Source organism: Anopheles coluzzii, chromosome 3 (genome assembly GCF_943734685.1).
Source record: "Anopheles coluzzii chromosome 3, AcolN3, whole genome shotgun sequence".
NCBI lineage: Eukaryota > Metazoa > Arthropoda > Insecta > Diptera > Culicidae > Anopheles > Anopheles coluzzii.
This window is the reverse complement of record NC_064671.1, coordinates 21434460-21456893: the sequence shown is the minus strand read 5'-3', so window position 1 is coordinate 21456893 and position 22434 is coordinate 21434460. Positions and strand designations below refer to the sequence as shown.

The following is a 22434-nucleotide window of genomic DNA, read 5'->3' as shown; positions in this document are numbered from 1 at the left end:
CCAGGTGATTCCGGGAGATTCCGAACAATTCCGAACGACTCCGAATAATGCAGGGCGGACCTATATTCCGGAGTCGGTTCCAAAATTATCGGAGTCGGATCAGAGTCGATTCTGGATTTTTCCTACTTTACCCATCACTACACACTACTACTACTACTACTACTGCTACTACTACTACTACTACTACTACTACTACTACTACTACTACTACTACTTTAAGTAAACCAATTAATCCTATCGTATCAGCAAAGGATCATCCCGGCTTAGACACATTATTTTTCATTAATTAATTACATGAGTGAAGACGATTTTGTTTATGTTTTAATTTTCAGAATCAAATATAAAAAAATTGGGGTAAAGCTTTTTAAATACGCTAAATACGTTTCTATTTTAATTTAAAAAAAACATTAAGAATTTTACATTTTATTAATTTTCAATGGGACTCAACATATTGATGAACTTTTGGTTAATCGTGAAATTAGCTAAATTCTTTAAAATTAAACGCATTAAAAGAAATATGTCAAAATTTCTTATCAATTTTGCCATTAAGAGGTAAGAGTATAAGGTAGCAGTTTTTATTATTATTTTTTCTACGCTATAGCAAAAGTACGATCATTTTCCACCCGCTTCAGCCCTGTTACGTATGAGCATTGTACATGCGATCGCAGCTATATTTATCTGATTTATCAGCTATCCCAGCACTTGATGAAGTTACTTTTGAAAACTCCCCGCCAGCTCTCTCTCTTGTAACGATGGTTGAGAGGGAGTTCTCGTGATGCAAGAAAAACCCCTGCCAAAAAAAAAAAAAAAAATGGGGAAAGATAAAACGAGAGCGACAGAGATGGAGAAAATGTGAAGAAAAAAGCCATGCTCCATCCAACAAGCGATGCTCGGGGAAACACCAACCCTTACACATTTCAGTCGTAGGTGGGAACGTGATGCATACACAAAGGCACGATCACCTCACGATCAAGACCCCCCTGCGCACACGACTGGAAAGAAACGGCACGGGAGAAGATCGGCGCTTCTCCCTTCCTTCCCTTTGCTCTACTCCAACCCCCGGGATCGCGGGAGAAAAAAGTTATCACTTCCTTTTTATCGCCATTATTTGGGAGCACCTTTGTCTCGGCAAAAAGGGCCCTCCTTTTTTTGTGTGTATCGGTTTTGTTTGGTCCCGCTTCAAATAATTCTGTCCAAATGGTAACTTATTTACCTGATTGCGCTGGTTCCTTTGTGTAGACACAGAACAGACAACACAGAAAAAAAAAACAAAAAACAAAACCGATCCTCGCAGCCATCATGCTCTGCTCGTTGTGGGGCTGGATACGCTTATAATCGTACAATGTTGCCCAACGAGCGGTGTGGCGTGTTTTAAGGCTTGGCTGTGAAAAATCTTTGATCGCAAGGCAGACATAGCCGGTGGGAGTCAGCTGGAATGGGTGGAGGGTGGGGTTGAATTGTTGCTTTGACGGTTTAATTGAGCGTGAAGTCTAACGATCATGGTTTAGTAGTGACTGTTACAATTATAAAAGACGTATATTTTTAGAGTTTTTCTGTTGTTGTAAAAAGCAAATTCTATTAGAGGTTATCATTAAACGTTGCCACATATTGATGCTATTTTAGAAATAAAGCAAAATTCCAATTAGAAAATTTACACTCGTTCAACCGTCTTTCTTACTCCCTTTGCCAAAGGTTTATGCTATTGTAAAACAGTAAGCCATGATAACACACGCGCGCGCGTACTAAAGGGCACCGTGTCTGTAGACCGCCTGATCTTACCCGGCCTACTACCAATCGCCCCGCACAGGCGGAGGGACGCGCGTACAACGTGCGCTCGTTACTACTACTCTTCGCTATCATCTCGCTCGCACACCCTGCCTGTGTATGTGTGCAGGGAATGTGCCGAAGCGAGCACGAAACCGGCCCGAAGCACTCGGGCCGCGTTTAGCGCGCTCCCGCTCCCTTTGGCCAGTGTGCGGCAGCTGGCCACGGTTAAGAAACAAACCATCAACCGGTCCGTGAACACGTGCGTGTGCTGCTCTGCCGTAGAGACGCGGTCCGCGCTCGCAAATATCTCTTAGGTAGCGCAACGGGCAATTCCACCGGGTGCCGTCCGTTTGTGCCAATATTTGTATATATACCGCGTGTTCTCTCGCTCTCGCTCACTCCGTTCATACAAGCGCACGCACTTTCTGCTTGTCGCGTGTGCCGTCTGTACGGTTGTGTACCGCGCGGTCTGTTGTTGTGTTGTCGCGTTGTTTAGTGTTTTGTGCGTGCGAGTGTGTGTGTGTGCTTTTTACATCCTTCTTTACATCTTTCGTAACTGTGCGGTTCGGTGGTGGTGTTATGTGCCGCCTGCCTGCTTCTCTTGCATACTGCGAAACACTCATATTCCTCCATCCTGCTCTCATCCCTTACGAACACACACACACGTGTCTACAGACATTACACAGCCAGACACACACACACACAAACACACGTCGCACATCAATACGCCTGCAGTGCGTTTCCAAACACGGATTTGCTCTCACCGCGAGCACTCCACAGCACACACAGGCAGCGCGCGCTCGCTCACGCACACGATCCCACACATGCGGTGCGGGTGCGCTCGCTCGCTCGCTCTCACTCACTCGCTCGCTCTCCCGTTCTCCCTTTTCTCACGCTCACGCTCGCAATCCGGTCGCGGCCCGCGGTGCCGTTCGCGCACTGCACACACTGTTGTTTTCGTTCGGAATTTCGAATTGTCAGTGATTTTTACTTTTACCTGCTGGCTGCTGCTGGCCGTGTGTTGTTTGCGCTGTGCGGTGTGCGTTTTTTTTTCTCCTGTTTGTCTCCAGCGTCCCCCTTCAATATTCACAGCGATCGGGGGGTACGTTCGAGGAAAACTGCAATCCCTACTCCCCTTTGTGTGTGTGTGTGTGTGCTCACTGTGCGTAGTGTTGTGTGATAAGTTTTTTGTTGTTGTTTCGGTACCTTTCCGGCGGCATTGTTGCTAAAATGACACCAGCGAGCGATAAGACGCGCCGGATCGTGACCGGTTTTTTCTTTCTTCTACTGGGAGTGTAAAAATGCAGGGACAGGGATGTAACTTCTGTGTGTGTATGTGTGTATGTCTGTGTGTGTATCCGGTAACAAGGTGCTGAGTTCTATCGCAATTGTTTAATCTGATTAAAACCGAGCCAAACGAGCGGTGGTGTCACCGAGCTTATCGGCGGCCATTTGCGTCGGTGTGTTAGCCTCTGCCTCCTTCGACAGTCTATGGTGTGTGTGTGTTTGTGTGTGTTTCGCTTTGTGGTCACACCGAGTGTGTGGTTTCGTTGGCAAATTGCGTGCGTGTTTGCGAAGGGAATTGATAACAAAGGTGACGGAACGGATGGCAACCAACTAAAACCAAAACGGTTAAATGACAAAACACAGCAGGCTCTGTAGGATACACACATTCGATCAGTGCAGCAGCAGTTGCGTTGCCGGTCGGTCGTAGTAGACGCGCGTGTCTCGCTCCGGCAGAGTTATCAAACGGTTAACAATCCTTTCCCGGCGTGTGTGAAGTGTCCCCCACAGATTATGGTTTCGCTTTCTGTCTTGCGATAGCTAACCCTTTCAACCCTTTTTGGTGTTTGGTTTGGAAGGGATTAAGGGGAAGCAATCCCTTTCGCCCCGGATCACGGAATCAAAACCGGCCGGCGCACACCGCGGTCTGGCGGATTTTGCCTGCCGGTTCCGCGAAGACCTTGGAAGCACCGGTATGCGTAATCGTCTACACAGTGTGTGTGTGTGTGTGTGCGTATGAGTACAGTGTGTGCGTGCGTGTGTGTGTGTATGGGCATTCAAGTGTGGTTTTACTCGAGAAAAAAAGGGAAAGGAAAGCAGTAAAAATACGCAAATAAAAACGAAACAAAGAAGCGAACGACTTCCTTTTTACCGTGCGTGTGAGTGCTCTTGTGTGTGTGTGTGTTTGGCGAAAGGACTGTGATGACGAATAGGAAAAAAACGGATTTCATTCTCCCCATTCGGTCATCATGTGTTACAAGGATTTTTAATAAGGTGAGTAATATAGAATGTTTGAAATTGGCACTTAGGTTTAAATTTTGGGAATTGTCTGCACAAAATGGTTCCTTTTAGCAGTGTTACTTCTGTTGATTTGATGAGAAAATGCTTCCCAATGTGTACTTCGATCCAGCTGCTACTTGGAAAGGGCTGCTTGAGCACACTCCGGAAAGAACATGCGGAGAATTCTTTCGAATACAGAATTAAACCAATAGTCACTAAGTCATAGCGAAGATGGGCCCAAAACGCCGTTCAGATCTGGGGAGAGTTTATCCACCCGCGTTCGTCTCAAAAAAAGGGGGTGGGAAGAAGGGGGGGTTTGAAGAAGAGAATGGAGGATAGATGACTGTTGGATCAGCCAACAAGCCGAAGTCGTCGTGGTAGGAAGCGATTTAGAGAGAAGGGGAGATATAAAAACAAAGCAAAACGAGCGGTGGTGGTGTTGTTTATCTAGCGCATAACGAACGAAGGAGAGAGAGAGAAAGATAGAGGATAAAGGTTCTCTTCCTTTCTCTTTTTTCATCACCCCCCCCCCCCCCCCCCCCTCAACACTTCTAAATCTATCGTTCACACACACGTCTGCAGCAATGCGTCGTCGTCTGTCGCGGTGTGTGCAGCGGCGGCGGCGTGTTTTTTTAGACTTTTTGCTTCTCTTTCTTTCACGCACAAATCGCTCTTGGTCTCGCTCTCGCTCTCTCTCTTTTTCTCTTGCGGGATGATGGCGGTCTGGTGTAGGTATGTGTCGTTGATCTTGCACGTTGCATCCAATGCGGTGGAACGCGCGTCCACGCGCGGAAGGAAATTGGGTGGGCGCGTGGATTGTGGGACGCGTATTGATAAAAAAGATTCTCGGTCCGTTTCGGTGTGCTCCACCAACGATTTCACCCCCGGTTCGTTTTGTTCTGTTCGTGCGGTTCTTTTCTCTCTCTCTCTCTCTCTCTCCCTTTTTCTCTCTCTTTCACTCGCGTGTACGTGCGCGTGCTTGGGCCTCGGTATCGGCCATTCTTGGGCACACACACACGTTTCGGTTGCTTTATCTACAATCACTGGCTAAAAATAGCTCCCCCCCGGTATAGAGCGGGGGATAGGAGGGTTGGTGGATGAACCCTTCGATTCCCCCTCCTCGGCACATACTAAATTAAGGTGATGATGTTCATCCTTGTACACACATGCACACATTAAGGGGGGGGGGGGGGGGGGAGGGTACTCGTATCAGCCTGTCGCTGACTAATTAAACCCTCCTTCTCCATAACCCGTGGTGTGATAGGACGGTCACCCTAAACCCCAGGACTTTGGTTCTGTGTTTCCCGGGTTGGAAAACGATTTCCATCCTAGACGGCGACGACCACGACTGATGTGTTTGTGTGTGTGTCGGGGGAGAGTGAAGTTGTATGCGTCCGTTCTTAGTTAGGGTTTATTTTTCGTCTCGCCGAAGGGGACGGGGGGTGTCAAGGGTGCAGAAGAGGGTGGAGGGGGGGGGGGGGGATATTTGTCTGGTGCGCGGCACGTGTGAGTGTGTGCGTGCTCGTGAAGTGGTGCGTTTTGGGGTTACAGAGTCGGTGGTAGGGAAGGTCGCTATTACTTTTCCAATATTGCGGCATTGCGTTGTGTTGTTATGGCCCCGCCGGTCTGGTGACTCGTCTTGGCGTCTGCGGGAAGGTGCTGACCGATGGTACAACCCCCCGTTGTCGTTGTTTGTGGGTGGGTGGGAACGCTGTTAGAATGCAAGTGCCGGGGCAATGAAAGCATGGTACACACCTGCACGCTGGAGCTGTCTGTGTGTGTGTGTTTTTATGTGAGTTGGTGTTCATATTAATAACTCACACCGCCATTGCGTGATGTTACTTTCGATAAAAATGGAACTATGTTCTTCTAGTTTTCGGTTTGTTTCCTCTTCGATCTGATAATGATTTTACAAGGTCAGCGTGTGGGCAACGAATCTTAGAAAAGCGATTAATCCTTTGAGCTTCATTGTAACCTCAAGCGTAGAGCCAAAAAAAAAGAAAAAATGGCCTGCAAATCAGCTGTAATTCCATGCTACAAGCCGACGAAAAGGGTCCAAGCTGCTCTGGGGGCGAGTGGTAACAGCTGAGGCAACGAAATGCATCGGAGCGCAGATTTTTTGCACTCCTCCTCCCATACGCCGCCCCATCCAATGGTTCATTCGTTTCATTTTCATCGAATTAAACAACAATTGTGGTGAAATGGATTCTCCGTTTCGTTTGGTTGGCGCTCGGTAGGAAATGAATGAACACACGCGATACCGCGGCTGATTCCTAGAGAGATGCTAAACTGGTAAATCATTGTATGAAGCGGACGTGAGTCAGTAGCAGGGGTGTTGCCAGGTCATGAATGAGCTGGTTTTGTTTTTCATGCAAATGGACAACAAATAAATGGAATGAATGAATTGGAGAGAGACGGTAGGATAATTTGGACATGCTATTGGTAAAAAATGTCTACACAAAATAGTATTTCAATCATCTACTTTGTTGGCATAACGATCAATAATATATTTGTTTAGTATACCTGTAGTGGGTTTTGTTATAGTGTATTTAAAAGGGTAGGGGAAAGCGGAGCAAAATGCCACTGTTAAACATTGGGCAAACCACTTTACACTCTTATTTTGACGACAATTCATGCTTCATCATCTTATTCATGAAAAAACAGTTAGAAGTAGGCGAACTACTAAAAAATAAAAATGAATAAAATGAAATTTGAAAACCAATGCCAAAAGTTGATTAAAAATACATTTTAAACGTATTTTTTCAATGTCATCTTGCAGTTGAACTTACTAATGTTAATTTGCTGGGCTTAGTTGAGCGTTGTATTAAAACAATTTTTAATTGTACATGTTCATGCACATGTTGTCACACAGATGAACGCATAAAACATTTTCTCAAAAATTGATCCTTGTATTTCAAACCGCATCCTGTGAAGTGTTTCTGCCCCATTCATTCATTGACAGCTTGGTTGCGTGATTTCAATCGCATCGGCAGTACCATTTTCTCGGTGCCATTGATTTTCCTCCTGCCCTCATCATAGCAAATAAAGCTAAATGAATTGAGCTCTAGCGCAAATAGTGCTACATCCTCTTCTGCGTGGAGGATGATGGATGATTTGCAATGGATGTTTCATTTACCCTCCCATACTACCATCCAACCAACCAACCAATCCGCCCACACGTATTCAATTTGTTTGCTGCTGCTGCGTCGTTCGTACGGGTTCGTGCGCTCTTATCGCCTGCGTTCGATTGGAGCGGAGCTGGTGCTGTAGTAGTGGAGCAGCTGGCACGCAAGACAGAGAGAGAGAGAGAGGTGGAGCGTACGGCAACACCAATGGCGGACGGTGCGGTGCGGAGTAGTTGGTTGCAAGAAAAACATTTTAAAACCGCCAATACCGCCTCACTCCAGCCTTAGCCAATGGTTTCCTGTGCTCTAGTGATAAGATAAGAATGTGTGTGTGTGTGTGTGTGTGTGTGTGTGTGTTTGCTAACAGTGGTTGCATCGGGGTTTTATAGGCGAGCCTGTGATGTGATAAAACCAACCACACCAGAGCGCGGGGGGCTGTAATTATTTATGGGCAGAACGTGAGCACCGACCGCCGAAGTCTTGCACTGCTGCCGCCGTTCCCTTTCCCCCCGGGTCCAAGGACAGTGGTACCCAATGGCGCAAGGATTGGCGTATGGCATTCCGATGGGGGATTGGATCGTTCTTATCTTATCTTTGGTAAAGCTTGTGTTGGGTTGGAGTTTTTCTCTCGCTCTCTCCCTCTCGCTTTAGTGCAATGGCGCAACACTCGGGCTCGATGAATGTTGTTGTTCACTTGGTGGCCATTTTATTGCATTGAACGAGAGGTTGCGTAGCTTGAATGCGAATGAAGGTGAAGTACGATAAGCTTGAAGCAGTATCAATTATTATCCCTCACTGATACGGGTTAAAGCAAGTTTTATTCATTTTAGTATGAGATGTGGAATAATATTTTGTAGAGGAATTCTTTGCAAAATAATTATGTGTTTGTGTTTGCAACATTTTCTTGAATGGCACACAATAATGCGTCAACTAACCGTCTAACAAAACAAAACAAAAACTCCATCCCCACTCCCCGGACACATCTGCTTCGAAAATGCGCCACATGTTGGCTAGGATTTGACGCAAGTGGCAAAAATCACGCCAATACGGCGCACGATCGATCATACTTGGCCGTTTTTTTTGTTATTTGTTATTTGGTTATTTTTGCCCTCCCCCTTCCCTTTACGCAATTTTTTTTGTTGTCCGTCTGCCAGTGTTGCTCTCCCCTAATACCCAATAACAAAAAAAAAAACAACACCCCCGCTTGAATCGAAGATCCTACAGGCGCCACAAAGCAATACCGATGTGTCATGGACGCTCACTTCAGGGGGAGGCTAGGGAAGGTTAGGATTTTCCGACCCCAGACACATACATTCGTGTGCGTTAGTACACGCGGGGTACGGCTTCAGAATCGTTAATGACTTCACTTCAGGTGAGATTATCCGATAAAATGCGGAATTTTGTGCCTTCCGTCACTACTGGAAGGTTGTTTTTTTCTATTCACTTTTGTTTCGTGGTTTGATTCTCGCGCGAAAATGCCACCACAGTTCCCCCAGCTGTGGATGCTTTTTCTTTTTGTTACTCACCACCAGGTTTACCGAGGAACGAAGGGGAGCCCCACAGACAGGACGACACAACTCGCGAGGTTATAGCGTGTCGCTATGGCGCCCGCGAAAAGCGTACACACACACCTCCTCTTGAGCCTTCCGTTCTGCCAAGTAGGGGCGTGCAACTGCGTTCCTTTCCCATCGCTTCTCCCACCTAGCAGCGACAGCATTGCGTGCTAATTGGTACTCTAAGCCCGAAGGACCAACCATACATAGGCAGTCACGACAAAAAAAAAACCAACCAACAACTGCTGCCAAACAAAAGAGAGGATAAACAAAAAAAAGGAGCGAACATTGTTAGCACAACACTAACGCCAACTTGTCGTGTTTGTGGCCGTTGGCGTTGATCAAACTGCTGCTGCTACTGCTGTTGGAGCCGTATGCCTCCTCGGTGGTCTCCGATTTTGCTGACGACGATGACGATGGTGGTGACGATATCCTTATGAATCATCATCATCCGGGTTCGTCGTTTCATGCCGGAAGGTAAAACATCCCCCCCCCCCCGCACCTATTTCGCCTTCATTGACCGGGTTTTGTGATTAGGAGGAGGAAAAGTTTTCGCTCAAAAACGGCTTTCCCCAAAAACCGATCCGTCTTGCTTTTCGGTGGGGGAGTTGTACGGGCGGGATGAAGTGGCAGCAGGATTTTTGGGGGTACAACGTAACATACACACTACTCTATCTTGGCCGTGTTGGTTGTGTTCCGCTCGCAATGGAGAAGAGGTGTTGAACGAAGAGGTTTAAAACAAATTATTCAGATGAACAAACTGCCTGCCCTGCCGGTGAGCGGAAAACGGAAACCCCCAGCTTTACCGAGAGCTAAAAGCGACCGTAAAAACAGGAGAGAGATCTGCAAGATGATGCCGCAGTATAGTTTTAGTGATAGTTGTCTTGTTAGTTGTTCGATACACACAAAAAAGTAGCAAGAACATTGGCTTTAGCTCTAGTTTCTGTGGGAAAATGTGGTGATACAACACACCATGGTTGTGTGAGTTTGAGCGAAGATATCTTAATCTTATAGAGCAGGGATTAGAGGAGGCGTGAGTATGAACATTTATTTTTTGTTTTTCAGATTATATTTATTGATAAACTTGCTAGAATTCATTGAATTTCAACATTTTAAATATATGTTCTGTTTAATTTCCGATTTTCCTCCACTTTTATTGTATAGACAGGAAGAATTATCTGAAAAAAGCATTGAAAATCATTGAAAGAGTCTAATTTCGTCCTAAATGAATGTTTAATCGTTGAACATTGAAATGCCTTGCGATTGGTGCTTAGACCACATTTCTACTGAAACAAAATTCAAAGCTCCAGACATTCATTTTCATTTCCACACTACCTCTAATAGAAAAAAAGAACCATTTCACACTTAGTTTACTTGCACTAGTGGTGGGAGCTCGGAATCGGACCTACTCGATTCCGATTCCGTGTTCGGAATCAATTCCGGAGCCGATTTCGATGCTGGAATCGATTCTGATGCTGGAATCGTTTCCAATGCTGGAATCGATTCCGATGCTGGAATCGATTCCCATGCTGGAATCGATTCAAACGCTGGAATCGATTCCGATGCCGGAGTCGATTCTGGATCTGATTCCGGATTCGATTCCAGAGCCGATTCCGGAGTTGACTTGGGGGCTGATTCCAGAGTTGACTCAGGGGCTGATTCCAGAGTTGACACCGGAGCCAATCCCGGAGTTGGCTCCGGAATCAGAATCAACATGGATTTTGCAAATTACTCCGGTTACGCAATCAGGATTGACTCCAGAAATGGCTCCAGAATCGAGTCCAGGATTGGAATCGGCTCTGGAATCAGAATAGGCTCCAGAATCGGAATCTCCAGTTTGGTCTCCAGAAATGGAACTAGCTCGGGAATTAGAATCTGTTCTTTAATTGAAATAAGAAGCTTCAGAAGCAAAATTAGTCCAGAAATCTCCATGAGAAAGGATCGTTTACAAATAAATTTTGATTCTTTGCGGCTTTCAATACGTAGCATCATTGGACCCAATCGCATATTTTTATGGAGATGCAAAACCCGACTCCGTTTCGCAATCGATTCCGATTCTGATTCCAGAACCAATCCGGAGCCAATTACGGAGCCTATTTCGATCCTGAAGCTATTTCCGGATCCAATTTTGGAGCCGATTCCGATTCCGGAGCCGATTCTGGAACCAATTCCGGAGCCGATTCCGGAATCGATTCCCGAAACTGATTCTGGACTGGAATCGATTTCAGAAAACTTTGGATTTAGCTGGAATCGATTCCGACGAAAACTTCATTTTCCCATCACTAACTTGCACTCATCTACCTCGTGCTTTAATCGCTTATTATAAATTGGCTTCCCTGTCAGCACGTTTCAATTTCCCGGCACTCGTTAAAGCTGGTCCAATTTTTGACAGCCATCAGGACACGCAAGATGTATTACTTCAAAAACCCTGGCAGCGCTTAAGAGAGGACCACTCCTGTCCGGTGGGGCGTAAAATCAGCACCACCATCCGTTATGGAGTGGATTTCACCCAATCCAATTTGTTGGGCGCGCTCATTTCATCATGCGTCTTTGGTTGCCCTTTATTCCTTGTCGCTCGTTTTCCCTCTAAAGCGCTCCTACGGACGCTTTGCAATAGCGCTTGACCTTTAATCTCGCAACCTGGACCTGAGGCGCAGGGCATTTTGGCAATTATTTCACCACGTCGCTTTTCTCTTCACTCCCCCTCCCCCCCCCCCGAGAGAGCTGGTCGCCAGCGATGTGATTAAAATAGGTAAACACGACCTATTGGGATTGTGTTTAATTTCGTATCCTGGGTCGACTAAGATCCAAAGTATGCGAAGAAGTTGTCGGAAACGGTTTGTAAAATAGACATCGCACCCACAACACCCACCACTCTGTATCAGTGGCATTATCTTCCTTACGCAGCTCTCGGGTGCGTTCGTTCTGTGCTTCCGCTTCGGGGTGTCGATCTTTGTCGCCGTTCCATTCCGCGACGCTTTTATTCTTTGTCTTTGGATGCCATCTTTCAAAACCTCTGGGGGGAGCTTGGGGTTGGTGCTTTCGCTTCTAGAGGCAGCACACCACCGGGTTGTTGGGGTCATCAACGTCCAAACCGTTTTTTTGTGTTTGTTTGCAGCTAGTCTGAGAAAAGTTGCGCCGTCTTTTCATGTTTTGTTTGTTTCCGTCACCCGTTCCTGGCGAGTGAACAGCACGCTTCACGGGACACGATCAAAGGGCACACACCAGACACACACACACACCTACACACATACAAACGCACTGGATCGTATAGAAAGACACACACACATACATACAAACAAACAAACGGAAGGGCCAGGGAAGGGTAATGCATTGTCGTGCGGGGGCCTCCACCATTGTATTGTTCGATTGGGGTGGCCGACTTCGTTTTGTATGTCTGGAGTAGTTGTGCTTTTCGAGTTGTGTTGTTCGCTCTCCCTCCCCAGCCGTTGTGTGCCATTTTTTTTCATGCGATGCAAATGAATAAATTGTTGCGTTGCACTGTTTTTTTTTTCGAGTTGTGGGTGAGGTTTTTTTTGTTGCTTTTTTCAATGCTTGCGACAGCATTGTGTGGCGGGGAGGAGTTCCCATCCCCGGCGTTGTGCCGTGCCCCCGGGGTCGGATTAGGGACTGGGAGCATATTATCGGCGTTGATTAAACAATTTGCTGCATTTAGCTTAAACAAAGCGTTGAGGATGGAGTGGAGGGGGTGGTGGGGCTGTGTCGGTATGAATATTGGAACATGTGGTGCAACATTATACATGAGCGGGGGGCATAGGTTATGTTGAAAAATTCAACAACAAAAACAAACGGGTTTGAATTGTTCTCATCGATTTGCCGCACTCGTCGGCTCATTAGATGAATCATGGAAGGAACCTCATCACGACCCTATGACTCACTGGTTACGGGGATTTCCCTGCAATGCTGGGGATGTCTCCACAGCTTTCTAGTGTTTCATGAAGCTTGTTTAACAAGTTTTATATCTCTTTCGCTATCGCAACATACTTTAAAAGGAATTAAATGTCTGATGCGCAACAAAGAATGAATTCTCCTGATTGCGTTGTTTTTAAAACATCTCCCAAATGTAATGAAGCATCCCCAGCAACGCACACACAAACCATCAACACGCACACACACACACAGGGACCATTCTGGTGCTCTACTTTTCGAGAGATTTGTTTTCATTTTCCATCCCCTACCGAAGCGAAGCATGGCTCGGGCTGGCTGGCGTGTGTTGGAGTTGTTCCAAAAATAATTCTACCACACAGAATCACAAACCACCACCACTACCGATGCCCTCCTCTTCCTCATCCTGTGTCTGGTAAGCGGCCAGTATCAAACCCCAGAACAAAAAAGGAACATCCCCAACCCCTCAGCGCTCACCGAGTTGGGTTGTGGAAATGTGTGTCTGTATACCACCACCCCGTCCATATTTCCACCTCCGGGCATATATCGAGCGTTCACTGCTGGAGAGAAAACTCCCTACGCTCAGGATTCGTCCGTGCGCCGCGATCGTCTGCTCTTTGTTATCGGCTGAACTCTGTGCATCATGACTCTGCTGCTGCTGCTACTCTGGTTGTTCGGTGGGGAGTGGGGTTGGTGATTCGTTCTCGCACATTTCCAGCCAGCCAACGCAGGAAGGGATCACGGATCACGATGGGGCGGGGGTTGGCGTGTGTACAATGTGATCATGCGCATTTGGTGTGTGCGGGTGCGCGCGCGCGCGCGATCTCCCGAACGCGAACCTCGAAAATGGTTGCCGGGTGTGTGATCGTGACTGGAATGAATTTGATGCCGATCGTGAACAACGGTGCCGTGTAGAGAGAGAGAGAGAGAGAGAGAGAGAGAGAGGTTGTTGTGTTGTTAAACTTTAACCAAACCCCGATCCGCGAACGCACACATTGAAGGGAGGAGTGTATGTGTGCGCGTTCTGTCCATCCCCAGCGAGAGAGGGGGAGCGTTGAGCAAAGGAGCAACTGCTGGGGAAGGGAATGAATCGCTTACACGGGGTGAATGATTAAACGAAAGTTCGCGCTGGGAGATAAACAAAACAAAACAACAACAACAAAAAAGTGAACACAAAGCCCACTCCTCGATATCAATGCGATGGTTTTTACGGATGTTGTTGTTACTTTTGTTGCTGTTGTTGTTATTGGGGAGTGATGTTGGCTTAAGGGATTTGATCTTTTATTGGTGTATGGGTGTGCGTTTGTCTGCTGGAATTAATACTCGCCTGTATCGGGAGAATATTATGCGTCACAACTTCCACACCAGTTCAATGTATATTCTATCTTTACTTCACATTGCTTAAGATGTCACGCAACAAGAAATTAAGTGTTGTTTTTCAACAAACAGTCATTGCCGCAAAATGTTGGCCCTAATTCGCCTACTTTTGCCTCTAAGGCAGCAATTTTGGACAGTGTGCATCAACATTTATCCCTAAGGCATCAAGTTTGCACCGCAAGTCAATTATTTTATTTACAAAATTGTCTGAAACTGTGTGTTTCAAATTTATTCGACTTAAGTAATCAATTATTTAATTTGCAGAATTTAATGTTCAACAAATGTTTTTTTTTAATTTTTAAATTTCAATGAAAAAATTGACATGTATTTTCAGGTGTAAAACAAGTTTTGAGAATTTATTAAATTTCTTTTTTTTCAACAAAAACAATAACATCACACAATGTTTGTAGTGTTCGTCAAAAGTCGTCAAACAATTGCTTCAATACTTGTTAAATGTATCATGCTTTGTACAAGAATAATAACATTTTGCCTTACAGACAAAAACAGATGCGTTTTAGAGCCTTAGAGGCAAAAATTGATGAATATTGACAAAAGTTGATGCCTTAGAGTGAAAAGTTAGCGACATCGACTGCTAACATATGGGCTAGCAAATCCATTTTGTAAAGATTTCACTAAATTGTCTTTTTGTTTTATTTGTTTGGAAAATCTACTAACAATCCAAATCACATGCTGAGGCAATATATGATACATTAGTTTCATCAGATCAAACTACAACAATTTTGCAATTAAATGTATTCCTTTCCTACTCTCTGTTCACACTTATGAAACATTGTAAAAGTACTTAAAACATTATTGAAAAACTTAAAAAGCTGCTGACTTATTAAATCTCATTTGCAATACAGTAAAGAGAAAAAGATTTGCTTTACCGATAGTGTTGATAGTGGCGCAGTTGGGTTACAAATTAAAAAAAATCGATCGTGGAAGCAGCACGCATAGGACAACATACACGAACACACACACATACACACGTACATCGATAAACGGCTAGTCGTCGACACACAAGTATCATCGACGTCGCACCGATGTAATCACAAATCGAATTGATGGTGCTGCGCCGCTGCTATTCTCGTTACCGATCGATTCGAAATGAAACGTGTAGGTGAACGTTCGATTCGAGCACCCTTGTAGCATCACCACCCCCCTCTCCCCCTCCTTCCAACGGGTTATATCCATTGATTTACGTGTCTCCTGTCTGTGTGCGTGGTTGTGTAGAAAGAAAGAAATAGTGTGGCGAACGGGAGGAAACAACAATTGAAGCGGAAGGGCGCAAAGAACGCGGCGGGCATAATCCGTCACTCGAACGACGAACTTTCCCCTCACCCGTCCCCGTACCCACGCGTCCTCGCATTCGTTCGCGTTTACTCTTTTCCCTTCTCCTTCCTCTTCGTTGGTGATAATGCTCTCTGGCTGAGGGGCCCGGACGACGAGATCGACGTATTGTGATCGACGCGGGCAAAGGGGTGGGCTGCGGTGGGCTTTTGCAGGGGGTGTAAGCATTTTTAAACGCGCATGTATGCTATCGGACGCAGCAGCGAATGCGTGATGTGAGAGGTGAATGTGGAGGGTGAGCTTTTAAGCACGATTTACTCGCTTTTTTGCTGTTTGCTTCCCAGCTTAAATGTTGTGTCGGGATATGGGGGGAGATGGCTGTTGGCAAGAGGGTGAAGTATGGAGCAGGAGGGAGACAAAAAAAAACAAACCACACATACGATCATCATCGGAATCGCTGCCCGCTGGACCCTGATGCTGGCGTATTGATGATGGCAGAGATAAATCACATTTCTTCCCATACGCGAGAGAAAGAGAGAGAGAGAAAGACAGAGAGAGAGAGAGAGAGAGAGAGAGAGAACAGATCGCTCACGCTCACACACGGCTTGGCGATCGCCGTCATCATCGGCTCTCGGCTGCGTACTCGATCGTCAACGACTCGATCGAGTTCCGTTGCGGTGTGTTGCAATATAAAAGTAGGTGCGTAGAATGAACGTCGAATAACCGATGACGCACAGCTCAGCAGTACATGGAACGTTTTCCTAATCCGCGTGAGCGAGATGAGCAAAGCACGAGAGCAGCAGCAGCAGCAGCTGACGGCGTTGACTTGCACGGCGACTCGGCCAGTGTAGAGGAGCTCTAATGTTTAAAGAGCAGTGAGCACATCAACCCACGATGGGGAAGGGATGGCAAACACTTTCTGATATCATGGCTGTGCTGTGCTGCTTGATGTTTTTGTGGTGCGTCTGTGCGTGCGTGAGTCATTTTTGGGATCACCTCAATGCCTTCAGTTTTGCTGTTTCGCTGGCATTGCTCTCTGGCCTGCTCGAGAGAGCAACGTGTGGTGCGCGAGACGTGTTTATGAAAGCTATTTTTAAGCGGTTCCGATGCTATCAGCACTGATGGCGAGAGAAAAACGAGCACATTTGCCGTGTCTTGCCGTGGGTTGTGTGTGACATGCAAAATGGTCAACTTTTAATATGGACGCTACAGAAAACTGTGTGAGAGTCCGTCCGTCCGTGTCTTGCTGGTGATTCATTGGCCGGTTTGCCGGTGTGTGATAGCGTGGCTATAATATTCAGTCACGAGGAACACGCTGATGCATCATAATGTGCATCATAAACTATTTTTAATTTCAAAACTTGTTTGCCGAGCCGTCGTGGTTGTGTGAGTTATTAGGTGCTCTTGTTTTTTGTAGTTCAAAAAATGATAATTGGTTACATTGACTCAGTTCATCGGATGCGACAGGCATGACAATTCTCGGATGGAACAGTTTTGGTAACTGTTTCGGTTCAGATGCTGCTTTTGGAGTTATTTATAAACGGAGTAAATGTGTTAATATCTGACAGAAACACAAGTCGTAGAGGAAATAATTCTGGTTCTTCTATTGTACTGGATTTGACTCGGAATAAATGTAATCATCCGCTTGGTAAATATCTATATTTCTCTTTCTCCTGCTAGATGTGTCCGTTTCATACTAAGGTTTGGATTTCGCTTTCAATTCTGGTTCTTGATCCCCTATCTCTATCACTGTTACTGTTTCCTCTCTTGCTCACCGTCCATATTCTTAATTCCTATTTTTTTTCTACGCTTTCAAATCCATGGTTAGGACCGAATCATTATTCTTGCTTAACTTACAACAATTAATGCCTAACTTTTTTTTCTTGACTATTCAAAGTTTGCTTATGTCTATTCTTCGATTCGCGGTCATTTCTGGTCTATACAGGCTTTAGAGACTTGTATAGTACCTCTCAGCCGGATAGTCAGTCCTTACTACGGAGGGACGGTCCATATGGGGCTAAAAGCCATGACGTGTATGTTTTAAATTCTTGCGAATACCAATGTACCACGGGATCGATAGGCTTATGCTTATTATTGTCTACTTTTTGAACGAACCTGTTTCTAACATCGATTCAAGTCACTGCCTACGTCGCGATTGATGTCTTCATTCTTTCCATTCATCTGGATCATTTTAAAATCCAGAATTTTGTAAAGGAGGACCTGATAGACCAAGTTCTACATGTTATATCAGTTTCAGTCATTATGTTCGTTTTGGTTCTACATTTTCCTGGTGAAGTTATCTACTCATTGTCAGTTCTGATACTACTTATTGGTATGGGTACTTGTGGTCAAGATCCTACCAGTCTCAATAGCTCTGGTAATAGTAATTTTGAAGTATTCTGAATTAATGGGCCTTAGGACCAAGCCATTACTCTTCTGCCTGTCTGATTCAGTAGACATCTTCAGTACCCCATCTCCCTAAGTATCTATTTCTGGCGCTACTTTACCTTCGAGTTTGTGGAAATCTGTTCTTTCTGAAGGTTATGTCTGTTTACTGTTAAATAAGAGAAGTAAGGTCCACAAACGTTGACTTAATTTCAAAATTTAATCTCTTATTATTCGCGGCGTGAAATTGCACCAGCTTTAAAAAGTTTGTGTTGTACTTGGAAACCAGAATGTAGACTGAAGCCAATTAGAATATTATATTTTCTACGCAAAAAGGCGTTGCTCCCCAGCACGTAACGGCACGGATTCACAATGTTTTATTCCAGCATTAACGTTAGCCTGTGCATAATTAATATCACCATCCAGGCGAGACACACAGTAAGCATTATAAAATTGGTTTAATTTGCAATCGCAACCTTAAAGTGGGCTATTGCGTTTTCCCTCCCATCGCATCCCTACAACGTTACCCATTCTTTCGATTATTTTGTAATCTCTTGAATAATTTATGCAAACGCGAAAAAATTGTGATAGTTATACCGAGAGCATCGGGGCATGGGCAAAGTTTTCGCCTCCGTTTTTGCATTGAGATTAAGCAGAAGGATCAGGCGCTTGTATTAACCAGCGAACTGAGAGAGTGCGCTTGCGGAGTGAAAAGAATCAGGAAGAAGACTTTCTTATCCCGCACTTCCATGCAAAAGTGTGCTTCCGAACGATTCACTGCAAGGGCAAGGAAAACCCGTTTTTCGCTCGACAAAATCCCCACCGTGCCGCACCGACGTCACCCCTTTCCCCGTGGGTACCCGTGTGTGTGTGTGATGAAGTCAGTTGCAGCCGGCATGCTAAAAGGCGCCTTCCGCCGACAAAGGCAAAGAAATCAGCTGTAAACCGAAAACGGTTGGCGCTTTTGTAAGTAAAATGTGTGTGTGTGCTTTTCCTTTTTTGCTTTTAGGATTTTCTCGCCGCTTTTAGGATTTCCTTTTTTTCCCTGCTCTTGGGTGCTCTCCCAATACACGGCTTCACACTTTTCCGAGCTTCACGAGCGCTCGCGCACGCCTTCGAAATGGTATCGTAAAAACGAAGCCGTTGGAAACGTTGCGCCATCGCGCTATACCGTGCCTCCCGGTTCAGCCCCTTTCGGCACCGCCTCTGAAAGCTGCATGAGACTTTGGGTAAAATGATAAACCTTGTTACTTCTATGTTCGGTCGTTTGAGGCTTTTTAGGGAAAGGTGGTGGAAGGCTGTGAAGGTGTTGTGAGCGGGTTACACGATGTAAGTGTGCCCTGTGGTACATTGTACTAGGGTGTATGTGTGTATATGTGCGAAAGGCCATTTTAGCCGGCTTCTTGCACTATCTTTTTTCCGGAGTCGATGAGGCGCGCGCTCTCTCCCAAGCGCATGCAGATCCTTTCGTGTGGAGCAAAGGGACCTGCACGATCGCTCTGCGAGGAACGTACGGCCACACGTACGCTACGGGGTTGATGATAAAATTGCTGCCCCAACTCGCTTTGGGTGAGCGCATTTCTTTCCAGCCATCTACCTAACCTTCTTTTTGCGCAACATTGAATCGGAACTATTCTCGCCCAAGTCGGAAAACGAACATCGACCGCTGCACATCGTTTGCGCACCAAACTCCAGTCGATTCTGTGGTCGTCATGTGGGGGGAAACCTACCGAGCCAAAAACGAACGAAAGCAACTTTAAGAATGGAGCCCAAACCGGTCACAAGAAACACACGCACCCCCACATAACGACGGTTTTCCCCTGTACGCATTTGGGCGCAAGTAAAGTGCCGTCTTTATCGTGAAAATTTAATGAGCTCTGTCACCCGCTGCTCCAGGAAGAGTCTTCGGCCCATTTAAAATTATCCTTCGATTTTGGGGGGAGCGGTGAACTCTGGATGGTCGGCAAAGTTTCCTCTCCCGGGGTAGAACCTTGTTTGTCTCTTTTTGAGCAATTTCGGTGTGCGGTAAAGGAGTTGGAGGCTGTCTTGAATGATTGCAACACTCTGGGTGTGTTTTGTTCGCATTTTGCAATGTTGATTTTGGACACCCGCACAAAGATAGGCTAATGTTTTTGTGCTACACACTGGTCGTGCCGTTCCGGTTTTTGTTGTGTTTGCGTATCGACTAAATGGGTTGATATCTGATTCGAGCTTTTCAATGGAGAGTGCGCCACTAAGAGGGCCCATTTGTTTTAATGGTGTAACTGGGGCGCGTTTTTTTTGCGAATTGGGCAGCCCACACTTCTCCTCTCCATCCCGTTTGGAAATTAATGGTGTGGGATATTGCTGTTTAGAAGACCCGTGCCTAGTAGGAAGGCGTTCGTTTTGCCCGGAAGCTTGGGCATAAACACTGAGGTAATGTGTCTCCGGAGGTTATGGAGCCTCGTAGCTCCTAGTCGGATGAGTGGACGTGTCGTTTTAAGGTTTCCGGTTTGGATATTGATCCTAGAAAAACAAAACAAAAGGTCCACATGAAAGCGTAATGTAAGCCCAGCAAAAGGCAATCGGACGGTGGGCTCAATTCTTGACATCCTAAATCTTAATGGCTGTACGCTTCTCACTCCCTAAGCCGCCCGTGCTGCTCCGTGTGGGGCTTTTTGCGTCTAAATACATTGAACGAATTTGCCACTATTGTCTAGAGAAGCAAAAAACAGACTATACCTCCACCGACATTGGGTTGTTTTTAACCTAATTCATGCTCTTCTTCTGTGCGCCGCTGCTGCACCTTCCGGGAGACGATCCAATAAAGATCCATTTACCCATCGCAACCATCTCTCGATGTGTGGCAGGGGCGCTCACTACCCAGTGCGGGCATTCGGGATGTCTTGTTTAAGTCTTGCGGTGAACGGTTTCAATTCGTTCCGATAGCAATATCAATAAACGGCGTTTGTCAGGCGCACACCCAACAAACCACCACAGAACAATGAAGGAGCTGCAGGCAAGGAAGGTGCAGGAGAAGTAAATAAGATTTCTGAACCTAAGAGCGACGTTGAGAGTAAAAAGGTTGGGAGTGTGACCACGTGGAAGATGCTCCTGGTGCTGCTTGCTGCTGCTGCTGCTGCTGGTGGTTAGATTATTTTGCTTTCCATTATTTCAGCCCTTCAGTACTGCCAATCCATCTACATCGGATAGGCTTTGTCCCAGCAGTTCTGCCTGCCCTCTGCAAGGCTTGTGTGTGTGTGTGTAAGCTGGCAAAAGGAGAAGCGGTAAATATTATACCTGTGTACAGCTCCGGTAAGACAAATGGCATACGATACTGGAAGGTACCCAGGGATTAAACCGAATACTGTGGCACGGAAGAAGGTCCTGTCTTCTATTGTACGGAAACGACGATGTATGTATGTGCCTGTGGTTGTGGTACTACAGTGAAGTTTCCTGAGCAGAAATTGCTGCACAAAGAGATGTGGCGATGGAGTGTGGTATCGCCTGGGGAGGAACGAGAAAGTAAGATTCGGAAGGCTCTATTTTTGGCTGGTTTGGCAGGATCTATCAGGAGCTTTTCGCACCAACAGCAATAACCGGGAGGAGGAGTGTTGGAATGAACGAAAAATCATTCAACAACATTACGGTACTTTACAGTGGGAGAGGAAGAAAAAGAATTAGAGAGAGAGAGAGAAAGACAGAGAGAGCGAAATAAACAGAGAGAGAGAGACAGACAGAGACAGACAGAGAGAGAGGACTTGGTAATAGCAGTATTGGTGTGCAAGCCTCTTGGTTGCTACGTACTGTGTAAAGTTGTTTTCCCCTTCTGTTACCCTTGGCTGAAGGTTAAGAAAATTGGGAAAGCAGATGTCAAACAGGGAGAAGTACAAGTTTTTTTGCTGGTCAAGTTGTGTCGTTTGCCTTTGTTTGTTGTAGCATCTCCGGTTCTGATCACCTTCGTCGGTAAGGAATGGGAATGGGGTTTCTGGAGTTATCTACTCGTGGAGTACAACAATTTCTATTCCTGATTTCTTTTGTGTAGTAAGTTTTATCGGACGGAAGGACTGTGGAAGGGTTTCCTGGTATCGCAGTGACATAGCCGAGGGACGCGACCGATTTGGCAGCGAGCAACAGCAGCATAACATTAATTCCAACGGGGAATGTTTGCTGCACAAGACGTCGGTTCGGGCACGGCTCAGCAGCCAAAAGAACCAAATGATGGTACAAAGCTTACACCAGCAGGAAGGAATCCAAGTCACATTCATTAGTGTGTGACTTCCAGGCCAACTCCCGGGAGTTGCTGATGTCGGCTGCTCGTCTGATTTACATGAAGTTTTGTACAGTGTTTTTGACTCTGGCTGAACTGATAATGTAGCCAGCCTCCCGTTCTTCCCATGTATGGGCGAGACATGGTGCCGAAGCGTATGTATTCCGGAACGGGAGGTCTTCGGTCTCCCGATGGTGTGCCGTCGTATTCAACAGCCGTGTGGGAGGAGATACTGGTCCCTGAGTTCTCGGAGATACACAGACACACAGACGCACGCAAGTGTGGCAGGACATGGTGAGAAGGAATGGCGCATGATTGCAAAAGACGTCCGAAGGTCTTCCGAGCGCAAAGTCACTTACCTGTCCCGAGCGTATTTGGCCACGACGGGTTCTCTTGCTCGGGACGCGAAACACGCTGCGCGTTGTGACCCCGACCATACCGACGAGTATAGAGTTGGTTCCGAAGACGGGATTGGTGTTGTTGCTTGGGGGCGGTGGGG

General features: G+C 46.1%; 1 protein-coding gene across 7 annotated transcripts in view; it reads left to right on the top strand.

Annotated features, from left to right (window-relative positions):
• Window positions 1-1970: 1970 nt before the first annotated feature.
• The window catches only part of LOC120959963 (hormone receptor 4), a 242411-nt gene continuing 221947 nt past the window's right edge, over window positions 1971-22434 (top strand). For 2 of the 7 annotated variants that reach the window (XM_040383778.2, XM_040383774.2), the window contains exon 1: window positions 1974-2081. The gene's annotated coding sequence lies outside the window, so the exon portion shown is untranslated. Of the gene's footprint in view, window positions 2082-2158; window positions 2870-2911; window positions 3744-22434 lie in introns of those variants that run through there. The other 5 variants (XM_049609107.1, XM_049609104.1, XM_040383781.2 and 2 more) reach the window with 4 other exon arrangements.